At 38.2% G+C, this 17,498-nt stretch overlaps 1 long non-coding RNA gene across 1 annotated transcript in view; it reads left to right on the forward strand.

Annotated features, from left to right (window-relative positions):
- The window catches only part of LOC120532131, a 184,571-nt gene that overhangs the window by 122,867 nt on the left and 44,206 nt on the right, over window positions 1-17,498 (forward strand). The window contains exon 2 of the long non-coding RNA XR_005634212.1: window positions 6,127-6,174. This is a non-coding gene — a long non-coding RNA (uncharacterized LOC120532131). The remainder of the gene's footprint in view (window positions 1-6,126; window positions 6,175-17,498) is intronic.

The raw sequence follows: 17,498 nt of genomic DNA on the forward strand, positions 1-17,498 counted from the left end.
TTTACTCCATCTCCAGGGCAGAATCAATGGTGCTTCTCCTGCATGTGGTGCTTAACTTATTAGCCAGTCTCCACTTTAGTACTCTGAAACACATTTTCCCAGGAAGGCTGAAGAGAGTGATTCCATGATTTGGAGAACCCAGCCTCTTGTCAACCTTTTTTAAAATAGAGTAACCAGTAAAGTCTTGTACAGTTCGTAACTTCCATACAGTCTGTTCATGAAAGCATCCTTTGCATAGCCAATGCTGTAACAATTTCTGAATGGATTGCATTCCTGTAGCTTTGCCATTGCAAAACCTTTCAACAACTACAGTAACCTCAGCTAAAGAAATGAACTTGATTAAATGAATTTCTTCCTTAATTGGCTGCACTGAAGAGGATGGATCTATCCATAAAGTGCTCAATCCACATCCAGTTGGAGAAATCCAGCCTAGGGGAACCCCTGCCACATTTCCTTGTGTTTTGCTACTCTATAACTCTGTGACACTTCATCAGAAGACATTTTCATGGCATCCACAAATTTCTCCCACAGATGCAGTTGTCACTTTCTTGGCCTATCTGAAATGTACAGTTAAATAAACAAACCCTTCTGCTAACATCTTTATTTATGTGGATGGCTTCTCTTTTTATCTTATAGGACTGTGACTTGATGGGGTTTGACGGGGCTGATTTAATCCATCTGAAAGTCAAGCCATATTATACTTTTAGCAAGTGGGAGGCAGACAAGGCATGCTCCTGGGACCTGCAGTCATGTAGTATGATAATAGCCAGCAACTCAGTCCAACCAATCTGCAATTCCCCCCAACACAATCAAATTCATAGGGGCAGAAATATAAAGGAGTAATTTTGTCCCTGACAAACAGAAGAAAGACTCATGTGTCTGAAAATGTGTTTTGCATTACATACTAAATTGGAATAAAAGAACAAAAATGGCAGAGATTGAAGTTGAAGTCATCTCAACTGTAAAGCCTTTGGGCAGCAGCATGTTATTGCTGTCAGAGAGTGGGATGAGCTGACCAAACTTTGGAAATGTGAAACTGTACTGGAAAGTCATCAATCAGTCGTCTAATTTAACACACCTTTCAATAGCCAGTCATGCAATCTGACATACTCAGGACACAAGATCAGCAACCTTAGTTATTAAGTTTGACATCCCAAGTTTTATCATTTTATCAGATCACCTATGACATACAGCTAACATGAAAGGTACCAACTGATCCTTTTTTTATCCTAATGGGGATAGGAAGAAATGTCAAACCAGCAATACAGCCGTTACCTGTAATCTCTTACCTGTCTCACTATCCATATTGTACCCTACATTTTCAGTCCTAGGCATCTCTAATGACTGGCTGCTTTGCTGACAGAGACTGTCTTTTATTTTCACTTTATTTCTACACAGTTTACCACCAATAGAAGACTTAAAGAGCATTTTTTGTACCTTCCAAGGAGACAGGGAATGATCACTCTTAGCACTCTGCGACACTGGTAATCAATCAGACAGAAATTAGCTTCAAAACTTTATACTTGAAAATCATGTTTACTTGCAGCCAAACCAATACCACCAAATATAAGCAATACAAAGAATTATACAACTTAGGTGAGTTCATGCAGTCTTCATACAGTCTTCATTAAGTCCCAGATAATTTCCAGACAGTCCAGTTCCTGAGTTACAGAATATTTTTTTGCTGGAGAAATGCTTTTTTTCCTCAAGTGTCCAGCAGATAATAAGCAGATAGAAAATGCCCATTTTTGTGACTGAGCCAAGAAATTTACAAAAGACAACATTTTTAAAATTTCTCAAAACACAGGAATGTTACCAAATCATTATCACACAAGTCAAGGTTGATACCCTTAGGAAACAAAAGCTTTCTCAAAGCTGCAAGCAGACTGGCTATGTAAAACATCCTCAGGTCCTACTTCACTTTCTAGCTACTATTACATCTTGCCTGAAAATGGGGCCTGAGTTGCCTCGGAAGCTTGCATATTGTAATCTTTTTAGTTTGCCAGTAAAAGGTGTTATTTTGCTTGGCTTCTCACTACATCCATAATGGCTAACACGGTACAACACCCTAGCACTAGCTACTGTATGTAAAATACTCTGAATCCTGTTTTGTCTTTCCGCTTTCTCAGACTACACCTCACTTTCTTTTAGCTTGACAAGAGCTTCAGCCTGTTACCTGTAATCTGTAAAAGGTTAAAGCAAACCCCATACACCCTCCAACTAGAAGTTGTGTGATATGACATTAATACACAGTGACACTTGGAAATGTTGTATGTCATCTGGAGTTACTGGAGTGCACTCCTGATACGGTTACTCATGGCAAATCTGTCTAAGAGTTGGGACCAAACAAAGGCCAAATTATTAATGACTTTCATAATAATCACATTAAAATCTAAAAGAACTTTGCCTAGAACAAGGATACTGGGAAGAGGTCCTGGTGCCTGGACTGGAAGTGGTGTTTACCCATTCAAAAAGGTGCCTAAAGCTACTATATGGAGACACAAGTACAGTATATAAGAGTGAATCACATGCACTTAAACGTAGAGGAAAAAACCTCAGTGACAATATAAAAAGTCAGGTCTTACTGTATATAAACACATATTTGAACTGAATTAGATTAAAATAACACTCATAAAGGCCCAGATCATTATAATACTGCCAGGTTATTAATGATAGTTCTGAGAACCCTAAAACTTATTTACTATAATTAAAAAATTGCTTAAACCAGCTGACAACTCGATATGTCCTTCTATCGAGCAGTGTACTAAATGTTTGAAGTATTTTTATAGATAACATAGAGCATAACAGTTCTATCTCCAGTGCCTCTTGCACTGATACAGTTAAAATCTATCACATCTCTCCTCTCTGTTTTGTTTCCTTGAGGTTTACTACTGTAAATGTGGAATATATTTTTTAATTTGGAGTGAGGGCTACCACCTGCATTCTTGACTCTCTCCCACTTCTATCCTTACAAATAGTTTATTTCCATCTGCCACATTATTGCTGTGACCGTTACCACCTCTCTTAATGCTCTTAATAGTCTCCCCAAACTAAAAATAGCTGCTATCACACCTGCTTGTTGTGAGCCATCTAGCCAACTATAGACCAAATCTGTGACCTTCTTGAGTGTGTTGTCTCTGCTCAATTACACAATCATCTGTCTTCATCATAATTTATTTTCAATCTGGCTTTATGAAACTGCCCTAGAGTTATGAATGACCTCCTCATTTCATGAGACTCAAGGATTATCAATACCTTAGTACTGCATGACCCAAGTGCTGACTTCTACCTCCAGCTGTAACTATGAAGTGATTTTTGGTATTTTAGCACACATTAAAAACATTACATAAATTTCAGCTTTGCAATATTGCAAGACTGTGGCCATTCTTTTACAGTCTGTTACTGAAAGGCATATTTATGCCTTCATCACTTCTAGATTATTGTAGACTATTGTAATCCATTTCTTTTTGGACTACCTGCAAAATCCTTTAAGTAGCTCCAGTACTTGGAAAACTGTGCTGCCCGTGTTCTTACTTGAACTTTATTGTATTATCATATCATTCTTGTATTGTCACATTTACACTGGCTCTCTATTCATTTGTACATTGCATTCAAAACTCTTATTTTCACATACAGTACAGAATAGCACATAGCCATGCTCCTCACTATATCTGTGACCTAGTCAAGCCATGCATACCTCCATGCCCCCTCCATTTTGTTGGCTGCTTCACTTCACAGCAGCTCCACTGAAAATGTAGAGCTATGGGAAGGGAGTGTTTTATTCTGCTCTTTTCCCTGGCTATTGAATGCCCGGCTCATAGCCATTGAAAACTGGTATTTGTGACATGGAGCATAATTCAACATATGTGGAAGGAGACAAATCCCGTGGAGAAAGTTAAAAAATACAGATGCATAGCAATGCAGAGGTGAAGCAACTGGGGGGCCCAGGCTCCCCCTCTCGGAAACCAGGCACCCTCCAAACACCTCTATTTGATTTTTGTTATCAATTGTTAATCATTTATGCCGTTCACCTCCAGCAGAAACTCCATCCCTCTCCAACCCACACTTGATATCGTTCATCAATAAATCCAGCCGCTATAAACTTCAAGACCCTAACCTGCTTACCCTTACCCCAGAATTTGCTTCTGGTCTATAAAAAGTTTTAGAATTTAAAAATGGCTTATGGTTGGCCTACCCAGTTGTTTCCAGCACATCCAGACCTCCGTTTTGCAATTTCTGGCTTTGTTGCTGTGACAATGTCATTGAAACGAGATCAAAGGGTGGTCTCTATACTATTCCAGGTCCTGTGTATCATATAGTTGAAGTTTGTTCTGATGGACAAGAAGTTCACTGCAATATGTCTTTGATATCCAAAGAGGAAAACTTTTTTGTTTGTGTGTATACTGTACATTGAACATTTATTCGGAGTATTCTGCCCTTTTAAAAGTCATTAGATTCAGTTTTCAAGAGAGTATCATCTTCTGCAGGGGTCTTCAAGTTCTGCCTTGGGGAACTGCAGTGGTTGCAGGCTTTTGCTTTAACCAATTTCAGCTATCAGTTAATAATGAGATTAAAAAGACTAAGGATCCACTTCTGCAGTTAACTTGGTCCCATTTAAACCTGTACATTTGTACCATGAAGTATCCATGCTAATAAAATATTTAGAACTAAATGAAAAAGAAAAGGAAATACCAAGAAGTACAAATCCATTCTGGTCCACAAAACATAAGAATGATGTTCTCAGAAAAGGAACATCTTTAATGTGTTAACACGTTTAATCTTAGTAGAATGAAAGCAGTAAGAAGCCATATAATTAAATGCAGCCCCTGTGGCCCTCCAGGACAACTAAGCTACTAAGTCTGCAGTCCTGCTGGGAGACTCCACAACTCGCATAGAGAACGACAGAGGTGAGAGAGTGGTTAATTGTTATGGGATTATGTGCTAATCATATATTATTCACTATACTGTATTTCATCACAAGGATGTGCATAGAGGTACCTAGAGTTGAAGTACCTTGGGTGAAAGATCAATGATTGGTTTTATAGCTGTGTCATTTGATCTGGAACTGTTCCCTCTATTTAGATAAAGAAAGGTGCTGAGATGTCATCTGATCACCACTTATTGGTGAGTGGTGGTGTATATATGATGAAACTTGAATTCCAAAGTAATCAGAGGAAACTCTTGGGGACTTGGGGCTGGTATAAGCAAACAGATATATACAAATGTAAACCATCTTTAGTAGATTACCGTTTACAGTAGAGTCATATTTTGTGTTCCATAATTCAGATCAGGTAGAAGGAATTTTGCAAAGTAGATGAATACATTTATTTTTCAAGGCAAAATTCATTCAAAGGGATTCATTACTCAGTCAATGATTTTCTAGATGATTGTTACTGTATTTGTTCCATGGGATTTCTTTTTATAGACATAAAATAAAACACATTGATTTTGAAAGTTAAAACTAGAAACTAGATTATAAAATCTCTTCTTCACAAGCCTACCTAGGAAGCCTAATTTCTTATTTTCACATTATCCTTTTCCTTTTCAGAAATGCTATTTGATTCCATAATCTTTAAAGACTTTCCTAATCAGTCCTAGGCATTGATTCACACGTTTTCTATCCTTCAATAGATTTTTCATTATTCCTAGAAACACCAGAGCTCAATTTGAATTTGTCTAGCGTAGATATCATTTTCTTATCCATGAACAATTCACTGTTTTTCAATGAATAAATGACAATATCTAGGTTAAGCTGCTTATTGCTAATGCTCCAGTGATACTGATATAATATAAATATAAGTTGTATTGCATAATGATTGAAGATCAAATAAAGAGAATATTCTTATAATAGCTGTAACAGTGTAATAGAATTTTGAGAAAGATAGATAGATAGATAGATAGATAGATAGATAGATAGATAGATAGATAGATAGATAGATAGATAGATAGATAGATAGATCGATCTAAGGAAAGATTACAGTGTAAGAGCAAGAGATAATGAAAATGCTTAAAACAACCTTTTAAAATCCATTATGAACAGAATGATCTTCTTCAGTCTTAATCTTTTCTTTTACATTTGTGTTTTGAATGCCATGGTGATGACTGTCCCTTTTTTCTACTTTGCAGTCCAGAAGTCAGCCTCACATTGGCTTGAAGCGCACACCCAAACAAAGGGTAAGCTGTCCATTTTGCTTATACACAAAATTATTTTACATTGATTAATGGGCATCACAAAATCTCAGCACTCTAGTGGGTTTATATTGTGAGAGCAGCATAGATAAGTATTCAGGAGAAAACAAAATTTACAGCAAGTTAGTTCAATATTTTTTTTGTTCTTTATTTCACCTTATACAATTTCTTGTATTAGGAATTTGTTAGTCTTCGCATACCCCTTGGGGTCAGAGTGCAGGGTCAGCCATTGTACAGCACCCCTGGAACAATTGCAGGTTAAGGGCCTTGCTCAAGGGCCCAGCAGATTAGGACCTCTTGTGGCAGTGATGGGGATTTGAACCGGCAACCTTCGGGATACCAGCACAGATCCTTAGCCTCAGAGCCACCACTCCACCTATAATATATATAATATAAAGGAAGAAAGTATACTCAAGCTATTTGGGAAAAGGTAGTAGTGTAATTATTACATGTTATCTACATTTGATCAAATCTGGGATATGCTGGCATCCATTCTACGCCTTGTCTCTGCTTTGTGCACAGTTTATCAATAATGGCCTCCCACAACCAAGAACTGGATTTGTGAATGTTATGTTATTTTTTTAACCTGTTTGAAATCTGTTAAAACGCTAAACTATTAGAAATTTGTAACAAAGGCATGGTAGGATATTTTCCCATCATTGCAGGAGAAATGAGATCAGATTCACACATGAGAGGAAGGAAGACACCTTAACTAGGAGTGTGATATTCAAAGTATCGATATCTGCCTGGAACTATTTTACCACCAGTGATAGAGACGATAAAAATATCTAAGATTCAGTGGAAGGTGATGGCTTGATAAGAGCTGGGTATCCTAAAAGCTAAAACAGAGGCTAGTACAGAGTTTTCAAAGACGCCAGTTAGACTGTTTAAGCATAATAAACAAATAACTATTCTCCTTTTACTTGTGGTCATCACAGACAATTCAAGAATCATCCAGAGGCCATTTTAAAGGAGTCTGATGTGGCAGAAGTTGACAGGTTAACTGGGGGTCATGGATCCTCTTACAAGTGATGGTTTCAGGAATAGAAAGGAAGCAGACAAATATGTGACATCCCTGACTTCTTCTACAACCCTCTCTGATGACTCAGTTTGCTTAGTGCTGGTGGGCTTCAGTGAATAATGTAGTAATAATCACAAAAGTAAGCATCTACAGTATGATGCCAGACCGTTTTCTTTAACAAAATATACAACTAATGATTAAAAGAAAATGCCTGAGGTGTGATGTACTTTTAGTTGGGACACTGAAGATGCGGCTTTACATTTCCTTTAAACTAAAAGAAGCAATCAGCAAATTGTGTGCCGGCTGGATTCCTAGATTCAGCCTGTTTTTGCAGCTGGATGAAGCCGACGTAGTGAGCCTTTCTTTTGTGAGGTTTGTGTTCTGTTTCAATCCTGTAACAAGACTTTTCCTTTCTCTTGAGTTTGTCTCCTTAACTCTGGGGAGAATGGTTCTGTTTTGATTTTAAAAGAGTTCAAGTCATTTTAACCAGTCTGAACTGGCTTTTAAAGAAAATCTGAAAAAATGGCCTTAGCCACATTTGATTTTTTTATATTTTGCTATGACATTAGTTCATGGTTAGTCCAGATGTGCAGCTGTGTTTTGGCAGGAATAATTATAGCCCCCGATCCTATGGTAATAATTTGTGGTATGTTTGGAAAACATTAAGATAAAAAAGAAGATGCCTTATAGTAAATTCTAAATGATCAGACCTCACTGTGAGATACTGTAAACAGATTATATGCTGAAGTCATTTTGAGGCTAGCTCCGGTCTGAAACAGGTGCAGCCATTTAAATATAATATAAAAAGTCTGTGAAAAAATCTAATAAAGATATTAAATAAAAAAAATCTAACTCATGTCATTGCTCACTAAAAATAATGAATAAAACATGCACCCCTCATTTTAAGAACTGTACTTTTTGAATTTATGCAACTCTTTTGCCAAACTATTGATATTTCATCTTTCTCGGCTAACCAAACAAACGTATTACAGAATCCACTTACCGGCTTCGGTGAAGGTTCTGTAATGTCTAACTACAATTATCTAGCCATTTACGACCTTAGCGCATCAAAAGATTTTATAGCCAATCAGTATTAGAAATCTGTTACTGTTCTTACTGACTACATCGGGCTGAAGCCGCAGGTAATTTAGGCGTTGATGGAACCAATTGAGGAGAACATCATTAGTTTTAAAGCTCGATTGTTTTTTTAATTATTTGAGGCATCCAACAGAGATGCTATGCAGTGGTTGCTACCTGCACCGCAGCTTGATTTCTGTCCTGTTCACAGTTTATGGAATATACATATTCGCTCAATATCCATGTGGGGTTTTTCACAGGAATTCACATTTTCTCCAAACATATAAAAATGTGTTAGGTTAACATATACAGCATTTTGGGAGGGTTGCTTATATTAAAGAAGAAAAATATATACCGAGAACGGTATCAGTCATAAAAAAAACAACAAAAATATTATGTCTGAACTGGCCTAGGTGTGTATATGTCCATGAGTGTGATTTTTAATGGACTGTCATTCTGCTATCCTCTTTTTTTCTTGTTTGCTTCAGATCTTGTAGATCTGAAGGACTCTTTTATTATTACTTTTATATTTTTTCACAGTTCATTTTGACTACGTGCACATTTACATTATTTTCTTATGTGTTGCCAACTTACTAGAAACACTTTTGCTGACACTTTGGGGTCAGTTCCTGCAAGGCAATTGATGACAAAATCCAAACTAGTTTATGAAGGACTGGGGTCAGTGTTGTAACTTGCCTGAACCTTAAAACAAAAAAAGAAAGAATTGGTTCATTCTTAAAAGAGATAAACTCAAATTACCACCTACAAGTATTTTTGACTTTGACTTTTGGATTCACCCCGTGGCACAAACTGCCTGACTCCTGACTATTTTTTTCTGTTTCGGTTCAATGTTACATCTCGCTAACCTCTGCAAATCCAACTACTTTCCAAAGAATATATGTGATTTTAATACAATTCATTTGCAGGGGTCACACCTCGTATTCGTTGCTAACTGCATTAAAGATTCATTGAAATTTGGTTGAATTTTTGAAGAGTCAAACACAGTAGCAAACTTCTACATTTGAAGGAGAAAACATGGAATTTCTTCCTCATTTTAAGTGTCTTGAACAAGGTAGCTTCATGGTGAGACTTGTGAACAGTACTGCCAGATCCAATATCTCCAAAATATTTGCAAAGAACAAGCAGCAATATTCCAGGATGTTACAAATTCCATTTTTGTCATTTACTAGTGGAAATTACACAATCTTGTCCAGCCATCTGCCAGTGATTCTGCTAACACGACACTTAGAAGGCCGGCTTTTAAATCTGTTCTAATCCGAACACTTTGTGTGAAATGCCAATGGGACATGACATGTTTTATGGGAGGTTATGGAAATGTGACAGAATTTACATCTGAGATGTTCAGATATGGTTTGAGATTTTGTAGATGAACAGGTGAAGGTTTGATTTAACTCGAGATATAAGATACAAAGTACAGAGTATGGTTGACTTTGACTACAAGGTTGTTGAAAGGAAGACAACAGGATACATTGGCATATATTACATTAAGAGTAGCTTAGTACAGTTTTCAAAAAACAAGTCCAGGAGTTTTAAAATTTTAGAAAGAGGCTCTGGAGTCATTTGGTGAAATAAAAGTCCAAATCAGTGTATAAAGTAAATTGGTATGATTAAAATGCTAGATGTAAAAGTGTTCAAGCTCTACTATGCTTATATTCATAGATTCATCTATGAGGTATTTTACTTTATTTGAAACCTTAATGAGCCAGCAGATGTCACTGTGCCAGCAGATATCCAACTGTACACTCTGTTGATTTACACAGTCACCTGTCTAGCTTGCCAAAGTAACAATCAAAGCTATGTCTTAATGGACAAATGAGTAAACCAACTTTTGTTGGTTTTGCAAGGCAAAACAAGTGCTTTAATCTGATAACACTTAGGCTATATTTATTCAGCTTTCAGGAGTTCTAAAGACAGGTGAACTTATTCTGCACATACAATAATATCTCTTTTGTGATTAGCAGTTGATTAATGAAATACTAGTTAACTTGACAGGATAGAAGTGAGGCTGATCTCTGAAAGTGTCTGTACTTTAGTACACTTAAATATACAGAAGATCAGTGATGTTTAGAACACAGATACATTGACCTTTAGTGATCATTAGGTCTTTGGTGTTATGGTATTCTAGGAGAAACCCAGTACCAATATAACTGCAGTGCCACCTTTAGCACCCGTTCACACTATGCAAAATTTCCACCAGTTTTTGTTTGTAGCCTTTGTTACAAACTCTTACAGAGCTATGGACAGTCCAGTGCACACTCGTCACTGCCAGACATACTGTATAGTGTGACATCCCCTACCAACTCCATAAAAGCACTCGACTGTGTAACAAGTCATGATAAAATCAAACCCTTTTGCAAATTGTAGGTACAAGCTCCTGTGTGACTGAGAGCTGAGAACAAATTTCTTTCAGTGTATACATTTGCAACAAATGTTATGTATTTAAGAACTCATCACCTGTGTTAAGTTATCAGGTCAATTAGATTATCTAGCGTTTATCTTTGTGACTTTTCTCTGTCACTTAGGACAATTCATTTGTCCTGTTTATTGCATCCAATTCTGTGTAATTTAGGTTTCTCTGTTGATGTTAAACTTTTCTCTCTGTTTAGAATTTGTCTTTCATGTTTTTGTAAGTTTATTTTTCATAGTTTTTATGGTTGAAGAATCTTTAGCCTTGTGATTTGGAGTCTCAAACATAACTAACTTATATATAAATGTCTACGTGTGTCTGTCTGTCTGGCCTGGAATTGTGAGGCTACAGCAGGATGCTGAAAGGAAGCAACTCTGTCACCAAAGTGAAACCGCTGACAAAAAAGAAACTCACTTAGCTGCTAATACACAAGCGAGGCGAGCACATCGGCAAAACAAAACCTCTGAGGAGAAAGAAACTCACTTAGCTGCTGATAGACAACAGAGGCGAGCACATCAGCAACCGAAACCTCAGAGGAAAGAGAACCTTGCTTAGCTGCTAATGCACAACCAATGCGATTGATTAATTGATGTGCCAGAATCCATGATTTCTAGGAGCCTGGGCTTTTTACAGCATGGGCTTACACAGCTAGTATATACTGTATATATTGACAGGGATGCCAGTGGCCATGACCCGGCCGGGACGTCATGAGGGACCGGATGTGAGTCTGTGCCCACCCTGGACCATGTGGGGGTTGCCTTCCAGGTTGCTTTGGGGGCCACGGGTACAGGGCATGGAAGCTCCACCCTGTAGGGGCCCGTGGTCACCGCCAGGAGGCGCCCCAATGCCTTGGGGACCTGTTACCCCAGCACTTCCGCCACACCAGGAAGTGCTGGGGAAGATTTAGGACGGCGCCCGGAGAGCAGCCGGGAGGACAGCCGGCACTTCTGCCACACTGGGGCGTGGCCAGAGGAGGAATGCCGGGAACACCTGGTGCTCATCCGGGAACCATATAAAAGGGGCCGTCTCCATTCATTCGAGGCTGGAGTCGGGAGGTGGAAGGATGAAGCTCAGGAGAGCTGTGGAGGCGGCCCGAAGAAAAGGCATTGTGGCCAGGACTGTGTGTGATTGGGGTAATTGTGCACGTGACTGGGGTCTGAGTGACCAATGGACTGGAGTCTTTATGACCAGTATTGTAAATAGTCTGTGCAAATAAACGTGTGTTTTAACAACATGTCCGCCTGTCTGTGTCCGGGCCGGGTTCACAATATATACCACTAATGGCACACTGCACGATAACGTGCAGTGAATACACTTGACTTGAGCATTCATAATTTTCATACTCTTCCTCTGTACGTTTAGCATTCATTTGCTCAGAGGTTGATGCGCTTACTGCTTCCTCAGCAGGTCTTCTTTTCTTCACCCTAGGGGCCCACTTCTTCTCTTTTGTCGACATCTTTTTGTGTTAAAACTGATTAAGGCAGTGTTTGTGTTGCAATTACTTTGTATGTTTTCCTTAATTTTTCACTTAAGCTGACACTTAAGTCTTCAATCTGCTTCAAGAATGATTTAATATATGAAGAGGTAGGGGAAGTGATGGCGAAGGTGGTAGCGATGAGAACGTCGCCCGTAGCTGCTGGCTGCTGCTGAGAGTTCATTCTACAATAAAATAAAATAAGAATAATTGGCAGCAAAAACTGGTCATTAATTAAGAAAAGGGTTAGAATGAAAACCTGCAGCATCTTTCAGTTAAGGAGCAAAATCATTTGTGAGGAGGTTAGGCTAGGTCTCCTTAAGGGGCTCCCATTGTTATTGGACTTATAAGTTTTATGTTGCACTTACAGTACTGGATCTTCAAGGCAGTCTCTCAGGTTCTTATTAATTTGGCACAGTATGTACTAGACTTCTGCTAATTCTGTCCAAGTTCATTGCTGAATGATCAGCTATTTGCCATCTGTCAGCTAGGAGCTCTTGTGACTTTTTGTCTGCCCACTGTCTTAATTCTTCCTATTAGACAATCAGGAATTCTGGCAGGGTTGTCTAATCAGTGGTTTGGGAAGCATGAGCTGTTTTGCCCATTTTGCTTCTCTCTTTCTCTCTGTTATACTGGTGCCATATTGTTCACCCAGTGCATATACAGGGAGCACAGCTCCTTAGTAGCCCCTTTACTCCCACACTAGGAAATGTAGGATCTCTTTTGCTGTGTGTCTCTTTCTCTGTCTTGGAGGTATTTTGTAGCTCTTCTAACTGTTCTGTGCCATTCTTGTGGTGCCATTGACCATAATCAGGTCTGGTTCTTTCTATAAAAGGAAGGGAATTGATACTGAAGAGAAACTATGCAGATTGTAGGTATTTTTAAAATGTGACTTGGAAGAGAACAGTCAAATATAGCAGTGTTCGTTTAACAGAATATGTAAATGGCCAGAGACCAGAACAACAGGGTAAGTTTGACTTGAATTCAATTAAGATATATTGAAAGATGAGGAATGTGTGGTTACTGACTATCCCTAATTCCAAGTAATTATATTAAAGTGTTTATTGAAAAATTGCTAAACAACCAACACATTGTTAGAACTGGAAAGAAACTAAACAAAACATAAACAAAAAGATTAAAGAGTTAACTAAGAATGTTTTCAAATTGGACAAAAATCATTCAATAAGCAAATAATCCAGAAGTTCAAAAACTCAAAACCCTTAGCAGTATATCTAAAAAGAGGGAATAACCGTATTCCAAGAACAAAAAAAGATTGACTTAAAACGATAGGGATAATACAGGGAAACATGTCAGAAGTCAACCTTTTACACTGTCATGTCATAATATTCATGGTCATGGACTCTTAGGCCGAGTTTATACTTCACGCGACGCGACACATACAGCAGGTGCTTCTGCTATGCAAGCGTTGTACTGTTTATACTTGCGTGTGTAGTTTAGTTTATTAAAACAAACTGAAGACAGTAAAGACCACATGTCAGTCCCTTAAATATGATGGCCACCCACACTATCTTTATCATGACCCATGATGTAAAGCGTGACATTAATGCAACCGAAAAAGGCATTTCCTTTGTAGATTTCTGATCTGAAAATATGCATTGGAAGCTATAATAACGTACCTAGTCATTTTCTGGAAAGTGCACACATTTATAATTTTTCAGTTGTATTTCCTTTGTTTGGTTCAGTAACAGTTACAATCGTATGCGTGTTTCACCTGCTTCAGCTGCATTCCTTACTATGCCACCCACTGACAAATCTCAATTTGTATTCAGTGGCATATATAGTAAAATCACTCAAAAAGTATTCTTTCCTTTCATACATTCATACATACATAATAATGTCATGTTTCTGACTTTACTTGTCACATCCTTCCAGGAGAAATTAATTACAAGACAAAGTATTTTGCAGCCAGGCGTGTTTATTTAACAGCCTGTGTTCTGCCATTAAATACTCGCCAATAACACACTTCTGATATGGCTTACACAGACAGCAAATTTCTGCTTTTAGGAGATTTTTACCTTAATTTGTTTTGTATTCTGTTTATTCTTGGATGATCTCTGGATGAATACTAATTTAGTGTACTCACATGGATTTAAACATGAAGGCATCTCATTTTATTTGCTGAATTTCAGTCTTAGATTTGGAGAACATAGTTAAAGCTAGGTAAGCTTTTATTATTTTATAACTAATTCTGCCTTCAATTTTCAAAATAAGAAGGGTTTAACTGAAACAATGTCTAGGCTAGTGACAGCATGCTAACTATGATAGCAGAAGTCAAAACACAAGCCAAAGCTGAAGGGTGATTGTAATAAGAGAGTCTGTCAAAAGGGTATTTACAAAAAACAAACAAAATTATGATTAATGAAGACTGCCAATGCACAAAGCAGCCCAAAACTCCTAGTGCAGCTTTTGGATGTAACTGGAGAAATTTCCACATGGACATAGACAGAATATGAAAACTCAACATAGACAGTGTTTGAGGAAAAATTTGTTTTTGTCAAGGACTCACACCACCACGATCAATCCCAGCATACATTGTGTACTATAGTAACTGCTGGTGGTCTGTCGAAACCTGTGATGTCTCGATTACAAAGGCCCTGAAAAGAAGTTTCTTTTACAGCTGGAGTTAATGTTTATTCCAGGCAGTGCCTGTTACCAATACAAAGTGGAATATGTCCTGGTGAGAGCAGCTCAGCTCTCTCTCACACTCGGGTCCCACTACTTTGCACAGCTCTGCCAGTAAGCTCCACTTATTTACAACGCAAATCCTGCTGGCTGCTCCTAGTTGTCTGTCCTGATGTCACACAAAGATCCATCCCAGGTCTCACATTCTTCACTGCGGTAACTGCCAACTATCCTGACTCTAAGAGACACTAAAAAGAAAATGAAAATAACCAGGACAATCATAAGTCAAACAAAAGGATAAAGGTGAAAACCAGGAAGCAATGAGATCTATCATCAAAGTCGAAATACGATCAAAAACAATAGCGTGGATTCAAAAAATTGGTAGAACATTACTAATGTCCTTTTATTGCAGCGAAACATTCATCCATCCATTATCCAACCCACTATTTCCTAACTACAGGGTCATGGGGGTCTGCTGGAGCCAATCCCAGCGAACACAGGGTGCAAGGCAGGGCGCCAGCCCACCGCAGTACAGCGAAACAAAGTTTATCAAATCAAGCTTGAATACTCTAGAAATGACTGAAGTGACCTCTGTATCATTACAAAATTGACCTTACAAATGAAAAAAGATGTCCATGGAGATAGCAGAAACAGAAACCTAACATAGCTACCTAAATGGGAAACAAAATGGTGTTGCGAGAAGATAATAATAATTCTTTACATTTATAAACTAAACTTTTCTCACTACTTAAAGCGCTCTCCAAACAGGGAGGACCGGGGAAGTGAACCCACAATCTCCTTACTGCAAAACAGTGGCACTACTACTGCACCACCTGTGTGGAGATGGGATGAAATATCAACTTTCTCAGAACAGGTTCTAGACAAAATTAAACCCTGAAGCCTTAAAACATACAATCATATACAGAATATAATCCTTATACAAATTGAGAGGAACTGCACAGGAATTTGCACAAAAAATGATAAAAGTTGGCGATCATAACACCAGCAGTTAGCCATGGATCCATGACATCTGAATTACAAGCCGCTTCTTTACAGCGTAAGCTAATAAATTCTTTGCTCACGCACACAGGGACTGCCTGTAAGCACTGCAAAGCGTAGAGATTCCTGGTTATGTCAGTTGAGCTTTCTTTCACTCTGACCCCACCATTCTGCTCTACTACAGTGCTATGCCACTATGTATATACAGTATATAGCACATTAAGAAGGTATTACAGAATAAAAAGAAAAAAGTGGACAAGAGAATTAAAGAAATCTTTGTGCATATTTAGACAGGATTGAATTATAACCTATTTTGAAGACGGTAAGTGTGCCTCTATGATAATACTGGAAACAATGAGACAGGCTCATGTAATTGATTTCTGAGTTGAGTGTTTTGATGTGTGAACTGCTGCCAGATCTCTTAAACGCTCAGCAGGAGATGGTGCAATTGCAATCAGACTGTGCAGCCTATGATGGCTTTTCGGTTTCTTCATCTCTCTGGTTTGTCACTTGTTTTTACAATTGACTAAAAAATGTATCGTCCCGCATGGAACATTTAACCCCCACCCCAAACCCAACTGTATAACGAATAGTAAATCTTTAATATAACACTCTCAGATCCAAATCAAAGTTGCAGCAGCCGTAGCAGCCAGCAGTATCTAGCACAAGTCAGATGGTGTGTCCATCATTGAGCAAACTCATACACACCCACACACACACCCACGCATACACACACACACTGACACAGCAACAATTTAGTGCTGCAAGGTATGAAGGTGTGGGAGAAAAACCCATGCAGATACAAGGAGAACTTGAAACTCTACACAGACAATGTTCAGGCACACGATTCAAACACAAAATGCTGGATTAATAAAGCAGCAGGACTAACCACTCTGCTGCTCTGTGAATCTATTAAATTAATTAAACAGTTAGAAATTATTCATTATTTTAAGCAAGAGTTGATGTGATGCATGTTCAGCCGTAATACACAGCGTGATGTTGCTTTTAGTGGTTTAAAGCAGGGGTCCCCAACTCCGGTCATGGAGGACCACAGTGCCTGCAGGGTTTCATTCTAACCCTTTTCTTAATGAGTGACCTGTTTTTGCTGCTAATTAACTTCTTTTGAATTCATTTTAATTGACCTGCTGTTGAAGACTCAGACCCCTTAATTGTTTCTTTTTCCTTAATTAGCTGCCTAACAATAATGAGATACAAAATGAGCCAAAACATGACCAGCAAACTGTGTCCATCACACAATATCTGAAAATAAAGAAAGGTGAAGGTCTCGGGTCCACAAAACATTTTAACAGAGCTCTTAGAAAAGAGAAAACCAATAATTTTGGAAATGTCTGGTATTGCACAATAACAGCATCAACAAGCCATGGAATTAAAGAACGAGTTTAATTAACAACAAGACTCCGTGCCTAAGTAAGCAACTGGTTGGAGTGAAATTTGTTGGAGTTTGAGGCCCTGACTTATTTGGTTTTCTGTTGGTTCACTCATTTCACATTTCATTTCTGTTTGGAAGCCATTTAAGGAAAGAAATGAAGCAATTCAGAGGAACGATGAAGAAATTCAGGGGGACAAATCTTTAAAAAGCAAGTCAATTAAAATTAATTCAAAAAAGAAGTTAATTCGGAGCAAAAACAGGTCACTAATTAAGAAAA

The sequence above is a fragment of the Polypterus senegalus genome, chromosome 7 (assembly GCF_016835505.1).
Source record: "Polypterus senegalus isolate Bchr_013 chromosome 7, ASM1683550v1, whole genome shotgun sequence".
Lineage (NCBI taxonomy): Eukaryota > Metazoa > Chordata > Cladistia > Polypteriformes > Polypteridae > Polypterus > Polypterus senegalus.